General features: G+C 39.5%; 2 non-coding genes across 2 annotated transcripts; one reads left to right on the top strand and one right to left on the bottom strand.

Annotated features, from left to right (window-relative positions):
- The first annotated feature begins 2,999 nt into the window (after window positions 1-2,999).
- Window positions 3,000-3,140, top strand: LOC130224129 (U4 spliceosomal RNA). Its single transcript, XR_008837205.1, has one exon. It is a non-coding gene; the product is annotated as a U4 spliceosomal RNA (small nuclear RNA).
- A 675-nt stretch (window positions 3,141-3,815) lies between these two features.
- On the bottom strand, window positions 3,816-3,897 carry trnas-gcu (transfer RNA serine (anticodon GCU)). Its single transcript has one exon. It is a non-coding gene; the product is annotated as a tRNA-Ser (tRNA).
- Between the last annotated feature and the right edge of the window lie 14,182 nt (window positions 3,898-18,079).

An 18,079-nucleotide genomic window follows, 5' to 3' on the forward strand; every position in this document is an offset into this window, starting at 1 on the left:
TTTATTTTTATTTATTTATTTTTTTTGAGAGAGAGTACAGTTAGTGATATAGCCAGAGAGGCAGTTAAGATTAGGAAGGAAATTGGAGACTAAACAGTTGAGTTTTTAGTCGTTTCTTGAAGACAGCAAGTGACTCTGCTGTTCTGATGTAGTTAGGGAGTTCATTCCACCAACTGGGCAGATTGAATGTGAGAGTTCGGGAAAGTGATTTCTTCCCTTTTAGGGATGGAACAACGAGGCGACGTTCATTCACAGAATGCAAGTTTCTGGAGGGCACATAAATCTGCAGAAGTGAGAGCAGATACGAAGGAGCAAAGCCAGAGGTCGCTTTGTAAGCAAACATCAGAGCTTTGAATTTGATGCGAGCAGCAACTGGCAGCCAGTGCAAACGGGTGAGTAGCGGAGTGACATGTGCTCTTTTGGGTTCATCAAAGACCACTCGTGCTGCTGCGTTCTGAAGCAGCTGAAGAGGTTTGATAGAATTAGCTGGAAGCCCGGCTAGTAGAGAGTTGCAATAGTCCAGTTTGGAGAGAACAAGAGCTTGAACAATGAGTTGAGCTGTATGTTCAGATAGGAAGAGTCGGACCTTTCTGATGTTATAAAGTGTGAATCTGCAAAATCGAGCAGTTCTAGAAATGTGGTCAGAGAAGTTTAGTTGGTCATAAATTGTTACTCCAAGGCTTTTTACCATTTTGGATGCAGTAACGGTTGCCCCATCCATCTGGATTGAAAAGTTATGGTGTAGAGTCGGGTTGGCAGAAACTTCAAGCATTTCCGTTTTCGCGAGGTTAAGCTGAAGATGATGATCTTTCATCTAGTGTGAAATGTCTGACAGGCAGGCTGAAATGCGAGCTGGAACCGAGGGATCATCAGGGTGAAAAGAGAGGTATAGCTGAGTATCATCATAATAATAAAAATAATAATATTTTAAATATTTATCAAAAGATTTTAAATAATGAGTAAAAACAAGCAAGCTTTACTTATATGCATACACTTTTTTCCAAAATAACCTTTAAAAAAAAATAAATAAATAAAACAATTCGAACAAATGTTTTAAAAACTATAATAAACTAAATCTATGCACAATAATCTGTCCAGGTCGATGTCCATGGAGCACGTTTACACACTTTTCAGGATTTTTAGTTTTTCGCCAAATTCTCTCAGCAGCCCGAAGTTTTGAGCGATGCTCACGGAGAACATCAGAGAGCCAGGGTGCAGGAGGACTGGCACGGGCTGGCCTGGATGTAAGAGGACATAGTCTGTCTAAGTGCAGAGAGTTTGCAAGATGGAGGAAGAGAGTTTGAAAGAATGGTGGATAGTCTATTAGGTGACAGAGAGCGTAGGTTTCTGCGAAAGGCAACCAGAGTTTAGAGGGCACTCTAGAGGGCACATATGTGTACGTGTATGTTTTTGCAACTATTTTCCTTAAGATGACACTCAATTTTGCCATAACATGCTTCGAAGCACGAAGAGGGTGCAAGTAAGTTACCTTCCACGTAAACACCGGGCTCTCTTAAACGAATGACCAGGCTGGAATTCGACTCACACATGCAAAGCACAACAGATTAGCAGTCCATCGCCTTAACCACTCAGCCACCTCGCCGCGCATATAGGTGCTCTCCTAATGGAGGCTGGACTATGGCATATACGTATGTTTTTGCAGCTATTTTCGCTAAGTATTACATACAATTTTGCCATAAACATCCTTTAAGACGCTGAGAGGTGCAAGTAAGAAACCTTAGACAGAAGCAGTTGCCTCTCTCAAAACAGTGAAACTATGAGGATGGGATTTAAACCAGAACTTGCAGAGTACAACATACTAACCTAAGCACTCGGCCACCTCGTCACGTGTAAGCACAGCGTTGTGCTAGAGAAAGGATTAACTTTTGGGACTCGAATGGATGTTCTTACAGAAAAGATGAAGATAAAGGTTGTCATAAGGAGCTTTATCAGTAGCTCTGATCAGTGCCCCAGAGTTAGGGCTGATTTATACCTCGGCGTCAAGCTCACGCATATGCTACGGCGCAGCCTACACGTAGTTGCATAGCACCTCGCTGTGGCCGTCGGCGACATTGACGCGCACCTCTCAAAAACTGTAATGCGTACGCGTAGCTCTGAGATTGGTCGACTTGGTAGCGCTGACGAGTGTGGGCGGAGGTGAGAGCCTCACGAGCGTGAAGTGTGGAGTCCCATGAAAAAAAAAAAAGTGTGGAGTCCCATGAAGGAGCTCCGCGTGGAGACTGTTGTTTTGTGTTTACCTTTTAATTAAAGTTGTTGCACGTCCACTGGTTCCTGCCTCAAAATGAGCGAATTTGAGCCACATGCACATTAAGGAAGCGTTCAGAAAAAAACAAAACACCAGCGATGAAACTCAACACAGAGAAACATAAACCCCTACTGCCAGCTAGCGTTTCGGAAGTGTATTGCAGAGCAACAGAAACAGTGCGCAGAAGAATAAGTGCATGGCTATGTGCAAGGCTTGCGCCGTGGATCACGCTGATCACTTGACACAGAAGTATAAACCAGGCTTCATTGTTCAACATTAACTGCAACATGTTTCTTCTGGTTTTGTTGGAGAGAAAGTAGACAGAATGCCTGAGTCTAAAAACGGCAGCATCACTGACCTTGGATTTCTGTCAAAATATGGTTTCAGTGCCCTTGCATTCTTCATTACCTTACCCCAATCCCTGTACAGCCCAATAAACACATCCCAATCTCATCCCTTTTCTCTGCCGTTCAGCGTTGTGACTCCGCCCCCTTTACCAGATTACCCACAATTCTCTTCTCCCAGATTCACATAAGTAGTGTATACTTTTCTTTTAAGTAAAAATGAAACAATGTATAAGTAATTATTTTTGGACAAATCAATACCCTGTTCTGCTGACACAGCATGCACTCATTGATGCCAGAGGGCTGATTGCTGGCAGTTTAAAGTTTGATGCCACCTTGTCGTTGCATGTCCAGATTGGTACACAGAAGAGTTCGTAGCTGTTACAGCTATTCTTTCGCAGAGGCAATATCGTAGCCTATGAGGTCTATCCGAGGCGTGATCATTGCTGGTTGAAAACTTTACCCAATACCTCGCTGAGATGACTTGAAATACAGTCAGCTCTGGCAATTTTTGTCAGCCTTTTAGTAGGCTTAATGTTCTGTTGAAAAGGATAGCTGTGCTTCTGTTTCATTAACATGTTGCAACTTTCGTTGAGCTCCTAAACATGCAGCAGGCTGGATTAACCTGTACCATAACATTCTTCAGAATGCAAGCAGAGTGCGTGTAAGAAACCTTCCATGGAAGCACCAGGCTCTCTAAAATGCAAAAGCAATTGAACGACGAGAATGGGATTTGAACCCACACAGGCGGAGCACAGTGGACTTGCCGTCCATCCCTGCCGGAGGCTGGATTAACTTTTACCATAACATCCTTCAAAACGCTAGGAGGGTGCGAGTAAAACACCTTCCACGGAAGCACCGGGCTCTCTCAAACACCAGAGCAAATGAGCGACGAGGATGGGATTCAAACCCACACATGCAGTGCAAAATGGATTAGAAGTGCATCACCTTAACTACTCGGCCACCTCATCAGCAGAATCAATTAGCAGTCCATCGCCTTAACCACTCGGCCACCTTGTCACATATGTTCTCGCTTTCCTGATGGAGGCTGGACTGTGGCACATATGTGTATATGTATGTTTTTGCAACTATTTTGCAAAAATATTCGGTAAGATGACATTCAATTTTGCCATAACATGCTTCGAAGAACGAAGATGGTGCGAGTAAGATAACTTCCCCGGAAGCACCGGGCTCCCTTAAATGAACGACGAGGATGGGATTCGAACCCACGCGTGCAGAGCACAATGGATTAGCAGTCCATCGCCTTAACCACTCGGCCACCTCGTCACATACGTTCCCACTTTACTGATGGAGGTTGGACTGTGGCACATATGTGTACGTGTATGTTTTTGCAACTATTTTTGTTAAGATGACACTCAATTTTGCCATAACATGCTTCGAAGCACGAAGAGGGTGCAAGTAAGTTACCTTCCACGTAAACACCGGGCTCTCTTAAACGAATGACCAGGCTGGAATTCAACTCACACATGCAAAGCAAAACGGATTAGCAGTCCATCGCCTTGACCACTCAGCCACCACGCCACGCATATAGGTGCTCTCCTAATGGAGACTGGTCTATGGCATATACGTATGTTTTTGCAGCTATTTTCGCTAAGTATTACATACAATTTTGCCATAAACATCCTTTAAGACGCTGAGAGGTGCAAGTAAGAAACCTTAGACAGAAGCAGTTGCCTCTCTCAAAACAGTGAAACTATGAGGATGGGATTTAAACCAGAACTTGCAGAGTACAACATACTAACCTAAGCACTCGGCCACCTCGTCACATGTAAGCAGAGCGTTGTGCTAGAGAAAGGATTAACTTTTGGGACTCGAATGGATGTTCTTACAGAAAAGATGAAGATAAAGGTTGTCATAAGGAGCTTTATCAGTAGCTCTGATCAGTGCCCCAGAGTTAGGGCTGATTTATACCTCGGCGTCAAGCTCACGCATATGCTAGGGCGCAGCCTACACGTAGTTGCATAGCACCTCGCTGTGGCCGTCGGCGACATTGACGCGCACCTCTCAAAAAATGTAACGCGTACGCGTAGCTCTGAGATTGGTCGACTTGGTAGCGCTGACGAGTGTGGGCGGAGGTGAGAGCCTCACGAGCGTGAAGTGTGGAGTCCCATGAAAAAAAAAACGTGTGGAGTCCCATGAAGGAGCTCCGCGTGGAGACTGTTGTTTTGTGTTTACCTTTTAATTAAAGTTGTTGCACGTCCACTGGTTCCTGCCTCAAAATGAGCAAATTTGAGCCACATGCACATTAAGGAAGCGTTCAAAAAAAAAAAAAAACACCAGCGAAGAAACTCAACACAGAGAAACATAAACACCTACTGCCAGCTAGCATTTCGGAAGTGTATTGCAGAGCAACAGAAACAGTGCGCAAAAGTATAAGTGCACGGCTACGCGCAAGGCTTGCGCCATGGATCACGCTGATCACTTGACACAGAAGTATAAACCAGGCTTTATTGTTCAACATTAACTGCAACATGTTTCTTCTGGTTTTGTTGGAGAGAAAGTAGACAGAATGCCTGAGTCTAAAAACGGCAGCATCGCTGACCTTGGATTTCTGTCAAAATATGGTTTCAGTGCCCTTGCCTTCTTCATTACCTTACCCCAATCCCTGTACAGCCCAATAAACACATCCCAATCTCATCCCTTTTCTCTGCCGTTCAGCATTGTGACTCCACCCCCTTTACCAGATTACCCACAATTCTCTTCTCCCAGATCCACATAAGTAGTGTATACTTTTCTTTCAGTAAAAATGAAACAATGTATGAGTAATTATTTTTGGACAAATTAATACCCGGTTGGAGGTCGGTTTTGGCAGCTGAGCCGAACCAGACGGTGATTGAAGTGCAGAGGATGGATTAAATGACAGCTGAGTAGAACTGTATGAGCAGCTCCTGTGGCAGGTTGAACTTCCTCAGCTGACGAAGGAAGTACAGTCTCTGCTGGGCTTTCTTCACAATAGAGTCTATATGAATGTCCCACTTCAGATCCTGAGAGATGGTGGTGCCCAGGAACCTGAATGACTCTACTGCAGCCACAGTGCTGTTCATGATGGTGATTGGGGGTTTTTCCTGAAGTCCACTATCATCTCCACTGTTTTGAGCGTGTTCAGCTACAGGTTGTTGTATTTGCACCATAGCGCCAGCCGCTCCACCTCTTGTCTGTATGCAGATTCGTCACCGTTCTGGATGAGGCCGATAACAGTTGTGTCGTCTGCAAACTTAATGAGTTTGATGGAGGGGTCTTTTGCAGTGCAGTAGTTGGTGTACAGGGAGAAGAGCAGTGGAGAAAGAACACATCCCTGGGGGGCACCAGTGCTGATGGTGCGGCTGTTGGATGTGATTTTGCCCATTCTGACTAGCTGCTGTCTATCTGTCAGAAAGCTGGTGATCCATTGTCAGAAAGAGCTAGGAACAGAGAGCTGGGCCAGTTTGTACTCAAGCAGTGATGGGACAATGGTGTTAAAGGCAGAACTGAAGTCCACAAACAGAATCCTTGTGATCCCAGTGATCTATTGAAGATATGTGAGAAAATGGGAGCCAGTTGGTCAGCGCAGTTTCTCAGACAGGCTGGTGAGACACCATCTGGCCCTGGTGCTTTCCTTCTCTTCTGTTTACTGAAGATCTGACGCACATTATCCTCACTGATCTGAAGTGCAGAGGGGGAGAGGAAGATGACTGGAGGTGTTGATGGCTGTGTAGGGAGATGGTCCGGGCTGTGTTGATGTGGTATTGATGGCCGTGTAGGGAGATGGTCCGGGCTGTGTTGATGTGGTGTTGATGGCTGTGTAAGGAGATGGTCCAGGCTGTGTTGATGTGGTGTTGATGGCTGTGTAGGGAGATGGTCCAGGCGGGTGTGAGATGTCTGGTCAGAGGTGTCAAATCTACAGTAGAACATATTCAGCTCGTTTGCAATATGTTTATTGCTGTCGATACTGGGGGACGGTGTCTTGTAATTAGTGAAACCTTTTAAGCCTCTCCACACTGATGCAGGCTCGTTAGCTGAAAACTGGTTTTGCAGCTTTTTGGCATAGCTTTTCTTAGCCACACCAATCTCCTTTGTCAATGTGTTCCTGGCCCGATTGTAAAGGATCCTGTCACCACTCCTGTAAGCATCCTCTTTGGCCTGACGAAGCTGTCTGAGTTTTGGTGTGAACCATGGTTTATCATTGTTAAATGACAAGTAGGTCCTGGTAGGGATGCATAACTCCTCACAGAAACTGATGTATGATGTTACAGTCTCTGTGAGCTCATCCAGATCTGTGACTGCAGCTTCAAAAACACTACAGTCAGTGCATTTAAAACAGGCTTGTAAGACCTGCTCTGTGTCGTTGGTCCATCTCTTGACAGTCCTTAATACTGCCTTAGTAGTTTTAAGTTTTTGCCTGTAAGTTGGTATAAGATGAACCAGGCAGTGATCAGAGAGTCCTAGAGCTGCTCTGGCGACGGAGCGATATGCATCCTTTATTGTGGTGTAGCAATGGTCCAAAATGTTATTGCCTCTGGTGGGGCATGTAATGTGCTGTTTGAATTTAGGCAGCTCATGTGTGAGTTTTGCCTGATTAAAGTCCCCAAGTATGATAAAAACAGAGTCCGGGTGTTGTTTGTCTGTCTCTGGGATCAGATCAGCCAGCTGTTGCAGCGCAGTACTCACGTGTGCTTGCGGTGGAATGTAAACACAGACGAGAATGAACGAGGAAAACTCTCTTGGTGAATAAAACGGCTTACAGTTAATGAAAAGCACTTCCACATCAGGACAGCACATCTTCTTTAACACAGTTACATCCGTACACCACCTTCTGTTGATGTAAAAGCATGTCCCACCACCGCGCGTTTTGCCCGTTGACTCCGTATCGCGATCTGCTCTGTACAGCTGAAAGTCCGGTAGGTTTAATGCGCTGTCGGAATGGCTTCGTTTAGCCAGGTTTCTGTGAAACACAGGACAGCAGAGTTGTTAAAGTTCTTGTTTTTGCATGTGAGCAGAAGTAGTTCGTCCATTTTGTTAGGAAGAGAGCGGAGATTCGCCAGGTGGATGAATGGGCAGCGCCGTACTGAAGCCACGCTGTCTTAGCCTGACGAGCGCGCCGGCTCGCTTCCCACGCTTGCGCGTCTTGTAGCGTTTCCACAATGCGGCTGCTCTGCCGACTACAATGTTCCGCAAAACGCCACAAAAATCAAAATCCAGTTCTTGATTAGTTGGTGTGCACTGCCGAATGTCCAGCAGCTCGTCCCTGGTGTAACTGATCGTGTTTGATAAACATAAAACAGGACAGACTAACAAAAACAGTGCAAACACTGGAGAGCTTCACACCGAAGCGGCCATCCGCGGCGCCATCTTGATGAGGTCTATCATGTTGGTATAGTGTGAGGCTGTGTCTGTAGTTTTATTTCTTGTTCTTTCCTTCAGTGATTGTGCTTGTTAGCTGCAGGTGTTCATCAATTCACTTATTTGAGGTCATTCAAGCTATGGTCACACTAGGCTTTTTGTGTGCGAACTTTTGTCGTATGGCGCTGCGAAAAGGGGCTGGATTAAACAACCTTATTAGACATTAAAAAAAGCAAGCAATTGCGCCGTGTTTTATATTTCTGTCCAGAGAGGTCATGTTTTGATCCTCGATTGGTCTCACGCAGTCAAGTGATGCGATTTTGCAGGTCAGAGTTCACCAAGCTTGAACTTTGCACTGCAGAAACCTGCGAAACTTGACGCATGACCCCGCGTTTCCGGTCTGACGCATTCGCGTGCGTATGAATGAAAGTCTATGGGAAGAAAAGTCAAGTGTGACCACAGCTTCACTCTGTCTAGTGGACTAAACTAATTGACTAATTTAGGGACGAATGAATGAGGATGTGTGGTGAGATTTCAGACACTCTGATTAGTTTCTCGAAAACAAAGGTTAGATCTGTTACAGTTATTTTCCGTATTTTGTACTGAAATGAACTGTTAATCATTCAACAGGTTTTCACTGTGGATTGTACAGACTTTTACTGTTAAAATCACGGACATTTTTTACAGTGCATGTCTGCCCAGATCTCCTGAAGATAAATTACAACACACTGTTTAACAACAGTTTTCTGCATCCATTATAATGTACCATCAACACAGCCCACAAAACTAAACCTTTTCCCTGATGGTGAGAGCAGAATAAAGCTTATTACACCAAATACATACACCCTTGGGAAATGAACTTGTAGTTAATTGTAGCATTATAGTTTTAAATTGAATGTGATTAATAGATTTTGATATCTGCCTTCGAGCACACATATGCTGGTCTGAATGAGTCTCATGGCCAGTTTTTATCATGTCTGACAATGGACTGTTAACATTTCTAATACAGCTGTACACCAACATTACTGTGTAAATCTTTTAGTGATTTATTCAAGTGATTCTCACAAAAGTGTAACTGACCCAGCATCATGCTTGTCCAGAGTGCTGCATGAGGCAGGAAGTAGGTAGCCAGTGTGGAGATGAACGTCTCACTGTAGTACTCATTATAATCTCCATCTTTACCGAGGGGAGCAGAGTGTATGACCTCCATGAAATGACTGTGAAGAGGCGTTTGACTGAAGGTGTCCTAAAATAAAAGATGTTTACATGTGTGATTACAACCACATTAGCAGAACACATTACTTAAAGACATGTTTGGTTTTTACTGTGTACCTCAAAGTTCACATCAGGAGCAATGCTGCAGTCATCAATTTGTAGTTTTCCAATGGAACTTAACAATGTCTGAATGTTTTTGAAGTGCTTCTCAACATTTTCTGAGCTGCATGGGCTTGAGAAGATGACAGTGCAGCTGAGGAGCATTTCATCAAACTCTAACATAGAACTAGCTGTGGTCAAAAGTCCAAAAACATGCATGGCCAGTTTGTAGTTCTTCGTTGCACTAAAGGAACAATAACAATAATATTGCCATAAATTATAATGAAAAACATTTAAAATAATAAAGGTGTTTATTATTTTGTTGAAAGTTACGTACTGCTTTTTGCAGAGGAATTTTGCCTTTTTCATCATGTGACTTAGGCAGCGGTGGAGAATGGGAACACTGAAGTCTTCAGCAGTACCTTTGCCAGTTTCTATATTGTAGTAACTTTTAAGCAAGGCATTCAGGTTAGTTTGGCAGAACACAAGCGAAATTGCATGCATTAGGACCATGGATCCATCACAGAAAATCATGATTGGACGGATGTTTTTGTGCCCATACTGTTTTGCATGGTCTGTCTGCAAAGCACTGAGAAAGTACAGAACAGACGAAGTGGTGTGGTCACAGGTCACGTACGTTGCTGCTGGGACGGGTGAAGAACCCTTGTTTGGGTTTCTGACCACTAGCTCGTTAACATATAAAGGACCTGGGTTCTGTTTTTCACAATGCTTCCAGTTGCATCAAGGTAGACTGTGTCCTCTTTGCATCTTTTGTGAAAAATAGCAATGCTTTCCTTTGACCAAAGCATCACACCCTTTGGTTTGAGGATAACCTTCTGAATAATCTCTGGTTCATAATTTTTGTCTTTCGCCATTATCTGGAGACTGAGAGTTTCGTTTTTGTGCTTCCTCTCCTTCTGTCTTTGTCTCCATGAAATGGACTTCAGAACGCCAGGCGACTGTGCCTCATCTCTACAACCAGATTCCACCACAGATTCCTCAAGGTTTTCGCTATTTTTTAGATAGAGAGCCCTGGGTAGCGTGGTCTTTAATTGCTCATGTATTTTCTTTTGAGCATCAGCTCTTACAGGTCGCCTTTGTAATTCTGTTTTGCTGTGTATCAACATGTCACCTCTAAAGGACACATGTGCTTTCAGAGTGTTCTCACTCTGCACAAATACATCCACTTGTACTGGGCAGTCACTGAACAAGCAGTACCCGGAGCATTTAAAAACAGGCGTGTTCCTTTTTGAACCTTCAATTTTCACCCTGTGGCCTGTGAAGGCAAAACTGCACTCAGGATGAATTGTGCGAATTCCGGAAGATATGACATTCGTCCACTGCAATTGTTGGAAGTGACCTTTTTTTGCTTCTTCCTTAAATTATTCCATGCAATTCGTGGAATGAAGAAAAAAGAAGGCGGTGCAGGAACATTCTGTGTATAGTATTCATCTTCTTTACTAACACTGACATCGCTCTCTGTGTCGCTTCCACTATTTCTGTAAAATTCTAATGTATTGTCAACAGTGATATCATTATCAAGCTATTACTATCATTTTCTTCCTACAATTACAATATGTTGTGTTTCAGCAGTTATGTAAATCAGCATACTGGTGGTATAAATAAAAGCAAATGTGTATTCTATATGTAAATAATATCATCCCAACACTTACTTCATCCTCCTGCTGTGCAGTGTACTCTTCTAAGTCATCAAGCTCATCTTTTATTAATGTCTTCTCCAAAGATTTTTCATTTTCATGCTTTTCTCTTTTCTCCTCCTTAGTGCCCTTAGCTCTATCTTCCTCTCCATCTTCCTCCATTTGCACCATGTTAACATTTTCATTTTTAAATGTCCTTTTTACTTTGTAGCGATCAGTGCATGTGTTTGGTACACCCAAAATTGTGAACAGTTCTGCCCAGAGGTTGCTATCTTGTAGAAGACATTCCAATGTTTTTCTGGACTGTAAAAATAATTATAAAGTTATCTAGTGTAAGTACGTTTAATATTACACAGTCAATATGTTTTCAACTAACAATTTCATAGGAATAATTGTTAAATTGCTAAATCACTATCATTTAAATAACAGCATTAAAATGTAGCTCTTACCTTTCCAAATGTTTTGAAAATAATTCTGTATATAGAAAAATATGTAGAAATGTATTGAATTAAATATACAATTAACAGAGTTTGTTTACTCAAGAGTCTTAATGTTATTTCAAAAACTGTGTTTGCACCTTGAACACATAGTACACAACTTCAGTACTTTACTGAACTTTGCACAATTTGTATTATGGATAATACAGATAATACTATGGATACTATTTTTTTTTATTGCATTCCTGTCTTGTCATTTATTTTCATTTGTACATTGCAAGTTCTGTTCATCATTTTTTAAATGTTGCTGAGCTCTACAAACAGCACAGAATATTTTTTCATGATGGCAGCATGTGAAAATAAAATTTTAATCTATTTTTATAGTCATATTCCCATGAAAAGGATCATTAAAAACAAGCCCTAAACATCTTGTTATGTAATGTTGATACACAAGGAACTCACCCATTTTGACGTCTCTATTTTAGCTTTTCATCAAGTCACTTTCGCTCAATAACATGTAAATAAAAAATAAAAACAACATTTTCTATTGCACTTGTGTTATATTAAATAAATCTTAGACTTTTGGAAAATTTAACAATTTGTCCGCCATGTCATGACTAAGAGTTACTTTAATAACAGGAAAACGAGTTTGGATACTTTTGAAAGAATACTTTTGTATAATAATACTAATAATATATTTTACTTAGAACAGGTTCCACTTTTGCTCAACTTTTCTAAATATAAACACAATATTTCATTTTTAAAGAGTACTACCTGGATCAATTTGTTTAAACAAAAAAAATCTTATACAGTTTTTGGCAATTTTACAAAGTTAAGGTGGCTTGAGACATACTGTCATAGTACATAAACTTAATACTGTCATAGTACATAAACTTAATACTGTCATAGTACATAAACTTAATATTCTTCTTCTTCCGTCTTTTTCTGAGACTAATTGTTCATACTAGCAAACATATTAACAAATTACCAATCCACACTAAAAACATACTAAAAAGCATACTAATCATACTAGCAGCATGCTAACTCATATAAATTATGCTAGCAAGCTACTTCATACTGAAAACGTGCTAGCAACATGCTAATTCATGCTAGAAACATGCTAGCATAATGCTAATTCATACTACAGCCATGCTAATTAATGTTAGCAATTGCCTAGCAACCACTCAGAACATCTTAGCAACCACTTAGCAACACCATGGCAACCGCGTAGCAACCACTCAGAACACCATAGCAACCACCTAGCAACAGCTTAGCAACCACTTAGCAATGCCTCAGCAATGACCTAGCAACCACTTAGCACCACTTTTGCAATTGCGTAGCAATGCCTTAGCAACTGCATAGCAATGTCTTAGCAACCACGTAGCAACGCCTTAGCAACCACATAGCAACCAATCAGAACATCTTAGCAACACCTTACCAACCACCCAGCGACTCCTTAGCAACCATTTAAAACACCCAAGCAACTGGCCAGCAACACCTTAGAAACCACCTAGCAACTGCCTAGCAACCACACAGAACACCTTAGCAACCACCTAGCAACCACTCAAAGCACCCTATCGCCACCGTTTCAACCACTCAAAACACCTTAGCAACCACCTAGCAACACCTTAGCAACCACTCAAAACACCCAACACCTTAGCAGTCAAAGTGAATGGGAAATGTTGACGCTGAAGCCCGAGTGAATGGGCGGTTAGATTTATCAGTAATTTCAAAGGGTTTTCTGTTAAATAACCCTGAGATTTGACAGTTATACTTTATATTAAAGTATGAGGAAAGTTGTATGCTCTGTTTGCTGACATGCTGAAAACAAACACAATTGTCTACAGGGCACAGGTGTAGGCTGGAACACACAGGCCCAGTTATACACTTACAAACTTGTGTTTATGGAAAAAAATAAATAAAAAATTGCCCTTTTTTCATGAACTTAATCATAACACAGACAACTTATACTGTCATTTTCACGGGCAATCATAAAAAAATGTGCAGTTAAACCTTTTGTATGTGGGTATGGGAAGATTGTAAGTTTGTTTAGGAAAACCAGACGGATACCCCTCCCCCATCCCCCACATAGCTGTTTTTAGAGGTTTAAACATATATTTGTCATTACTGAAACATTCTACATTTCGCTATGACATGGTGGACATGTTAAGCTAAACATTATCCAATAACAAACACAATAAAAGTTAAAAAATGTTAGAATATTGTATTTTAATACTTACTTTGCAGTGCATGAACCTTCAATGATAAAGTGAAAAAGGGGAGGTGATAACAAATCAATCAGCCAGTTTTCTTAAAGCAACGGGACCCTTAATGACTGGGTGAACATTAAATTTGGGCATGTTCAAATTGTAAAACTTTAATAGGAAAAATATATTATACTTTATTATATGAATTCAATAATTCCATTTACAAAATAAATGTTACGTTAAAATAAAAAAACTGAAGGGTTTTAAATGCATTCAATAAGTCTTTTTACACTGACTGTAAATGTGTGGGCCATGCCCTTGGAAATACATAACATCTCATCAACTTAATTTTGAGAAGCAAACCTAACAAAAAAGGAATTAGTAGTTTTTAATGAGAAATATGATAATTAGATTAATGTTCTAAACTTTTTGAACTCAAAACAATTTTTCTAATGATTTATTGGGTTCATTTTATTTAAAAAAATCTAATTTGGCTATTACTGAATGAACAAATAATTTTTTTATTTACAAAAAACATAATTTTTCGTTTATTTTAAATATTTTTTTATGATTTTTCTAACATGACCGTACAGTAAAAAAAAAAACGTTATTTTACATAAATTTAGCGCAATTATTCAAACAATTTGATTTCATTTTTTTATGATTTTTCTAATATGACTCTTCAGTAAAAAACACTGTATTTTCCATGATTTTACCGCGCTATTATTAAAATATGCAATAGTAATATGAAATGAAAAGTGGACACAGTGGTACATCAGGACATGTATAATAATAATCTGGTGGAGTTGGCAGTAAACAATTTGATTTCATTTTTTTATGATTTTTCTAATATGACCGTACAGTAAAAAACACTGTATTTTCCATGATTTTAGCGCACTATTATTCAAATATGCAACAGTAATATGGTATGAAAAGTGGGCACAGTGGTACATCAGGACATGTAGAATAATCTGGTGGAGTTGGCAGAAAACAATTTGATTTCATTTTTTTTATGATTTTTCCAAAAATTATTGTATAAAAAAGTCAGTATTTTACATGATTTTGTATGTTATCTTTTATATGTGATTTAAGTAGGGGAAATAAACATTTGTACAATAATAATTTAATTGTTTTTCATTAATTTAGCAACATTCCATGGTAGAAATGGAAAATGTGTAGAAAAACACAAATAAACAAGCAAAACAGTCATAATCACAGAAATTACCTAAATAGTAAGTTGTGAATATGAAAATAAATGTGAATAGTCATGACAGCCGGGTAATGACTTCAATACAATTTATTTTATTTTAATCTTGCAAATAAAACACAATTACAGCAAAACAAAGGAATAATAGCATAGCTTACATGCAAAGTCATTATTATTGTATATCCAAACATGAATAAAAGTGACAAATTTTGATTATCCCTCACTTGAATTCATATACGCGAAGAAAACTAAAGCAAGATTATAAAACTGCAGCGCATTAAACACACGCGTCTTTAATCTACCGCGCAATACTGAAAAGACACGCACTGCAATTTAAAGCACAGATAGCGTGACCGTCTCTCTTGAAACCGCAGATGGCGTGACCGCAGTGTTGATTCGATATCAAAAGAAACGTTGATTTTCGGTTGAAATTACATCATTTTGCTATCTGGGTAATCAAACACTCAGTTGCTATAGGAACAGGCAGTAAAGAATAAAAGCATGGAGTTTAAGCAGTGTTTGGTATTTAGCAGATCTATAGCCAGAAGAAAATATCAGCTTCATAATTCAACCACTTTTGTTAAAATTTTAGATGATACTTAATGTATTTGTAAAGAAACTAGGAGTTGGGAGTTGCACACCAGATGTGCTGCGCATCTGACAATTGTATCAAACACTGGATGTGCACATATCATATATACAGTGCTCAACATAAACGACTACAGCCCATTTTAAAAATGTATATTTTTATCTATTTCTCAGTGAATATAGGTAATATATTTTGGTGCATTTGAACAAAAAAGGTTTATTAAATGTATATATTTATTAAAATAAAAGTTTAGTCACCAACATCTTTAAATCTGTGTGAAATATTGTGGGGAAAAATACAAAGTACAAAATCTAAACAAAATGTTATACATTTTTAGATTTTCTTGAATTTGCTCTTTTTAAATAATATATTTAATATTTTTTCCTAACATATAAATTTGGGTATACTAATTTTGGACCTTTATCATGTTAGATTTACAGTTTTGTTAGATAAGATCCAGATTTGGCTTCAGTACTGACTAATCTAATGTATATGCACAAATAAAATATTGTAAACCTTCCTATAGACCAATTACCAACCTACGTCATACATGACATCACACGGGTCCCCGGTTGCAAAAAAAAGACAGGCTGCAATAGTAAAGATGTTGTGTTGTGCGGTAGGATACCAAATTCGAGAAAGTCCAAAAATAGAAAACTTAACTTTTGCCGTACACCACACTGCTTTAATGCTAACTGCAGACGTCTTTGGCTAAAAGGGAGCTGAATGAAGAGACGACATAATTAGAAATGCTGGACTCTGCAGTTCTCATGTTATATCAGGTGAGTTCACGCTATGCTGAATCATACACATTACTGGTTTTGGATTGCAGAAATGATTTCAGCAAAAACAGTTAAACGTGGTGAATTAAACTGCGGACACTGAATGTTAGGAATGAAACATGAAAGTGTAAGTTATTAAGGTAAACTTTTATACTTTTTATTTTATTTTAAACTTTTTATATTCACACATTCATTCAGTGACAACTTGTGACACACTCCCTATATTGTTTACCACAGCACTTTGAATATTCGGTCTGAAATAACCTGCAAGTGTGACTTGAAAACAACATTAACACTGTTTATTTGACTGTAAACAATGTTGTACTTTGAAAGTCATTGGCTGCTAATATGATTTCGCTATTTAGAGTTTGCAAATAATACTTTTATGAAATTATATTATTAAGGAAAAAGTCTGATGTGCGAATATAAAACCAACATTACCTTATGTGTAAGTTCACATACCCTGGCGTACAGGTGCAATTCTCTGTCAAAATGCAGTCATTTCGCGTGTTGATGATTAATTACCCAGGCCTTGTATAGCTCCGTCTTCTTTCCTTGTCTATGGCTAGGCAGAATCTCGGTTTTTAGCTCTACATAGTGTTGAATCTGGTCATCATGGAACATTATTTCTTGCACATGACCACACAGAACATTGTTGGCATCCAAAAACTTGTAGATCTTTAACTTCTCTCTTGTAAAATCACTTGGAGCTTCAATGAGATTGTATATTTGGGGCTGGATGCTTGGTCATTTCGTCTTATCCAGTATTCATTGGGAGGGTGCTATCGCAAATGGACCTGTCAGATGAACGCCGCTCACTTAAACGTAAATTTTGCTGAATCACTGTGCTTATCACTGGTTGACGAGCTGTTCTGAAAGCATTATGTAAATAATATATATAATGTGTAATCAATATTTTATTTCTAAGACAACAGCAAACTCTTTACCGCATCCGGATGTCATTTCCTCGCTGTAAATGCTAGCGCTCCCGGTTTCTTTCTGCCACCTCCCTGCACGCATCCTGAATGTTTACAAACATGGTGATTGATCTATAGAACAGTGGTGTCAAACTCAGTTTAAGGGCCGCTGCCCTACACAGTTTAGTTCCAACCCTGCATCAACACATTTACCTAGGTTGTAATTTTCAAACAGCACATTTTAAATGTTGTCTTCTCCTGTTTTCAGGACTGCTTTTTTTGGCTTTGATCCTCGATCACCGCTGACCTCCCTTTTGGATTGTCCATGTTTTTTAATTGGTTCTATTATGTAGTTCAAAATAATTTGTTAATTTAATTAATATGCATTTTTTATTAAAAAGAAATTGTAGTTTCTGTGTTTGTTCTGTATTTATCTATTTATCCCGTTGCTATATACATTTACATGCATTGTTGTGTTACCTAATTTTTCATATTTATGAATGCGTTTATTTGCATTTAATTTGTTACATTTTTACATGTAATTCCTGATAATTCTGTATGTATCTATTTATCTAATTTACATATACTTATTTGTATTTTATTTATATGCATTGGTCTATTTTTTGTTTATTTTATTATGTATGGATCTGTTTATTTAATTTCTATAAATTGTATATTTGTATATATCAATTTATTTGCTTCTTTTAAAGCCATTTTATTAAATAAAGCAATTTAAATTAAGCATTCCTTTTATTGTGTTTTATATGTAGCTACCTAGTGTAGATGTGAGCCATATCTAACCCAGAAGTTAGCCACAACTGAACCAGATCTAGGCCAGATCTGAAAAAATGCATGGGCCGCATCTGGGCCAGATCTGAGAAACTGCATGGGCCGCAGCTAGGCCACATCTGGCCCAGATATGGACCATGCTTTTTCTGAGATGTGGCCCAGATCTGGTTCAGCTGTGGCTGACTTTTGGATTCTTACGTCAGCCACAATCAGGTTGAGTCATTGCCGT

This window comes from Danio aesculapii, chromosome 4 (genome assembly GCF_903798145.1).
Source record: "Danio aesculapii chromosome 4, fDanAes4.1, whole genome shotgun sequence".
NCBI lineage: Eukaryota > Metazoa > Chordata > Actinopteri > Cypriniformes > Danionidae > Danio > Danio aesculapii.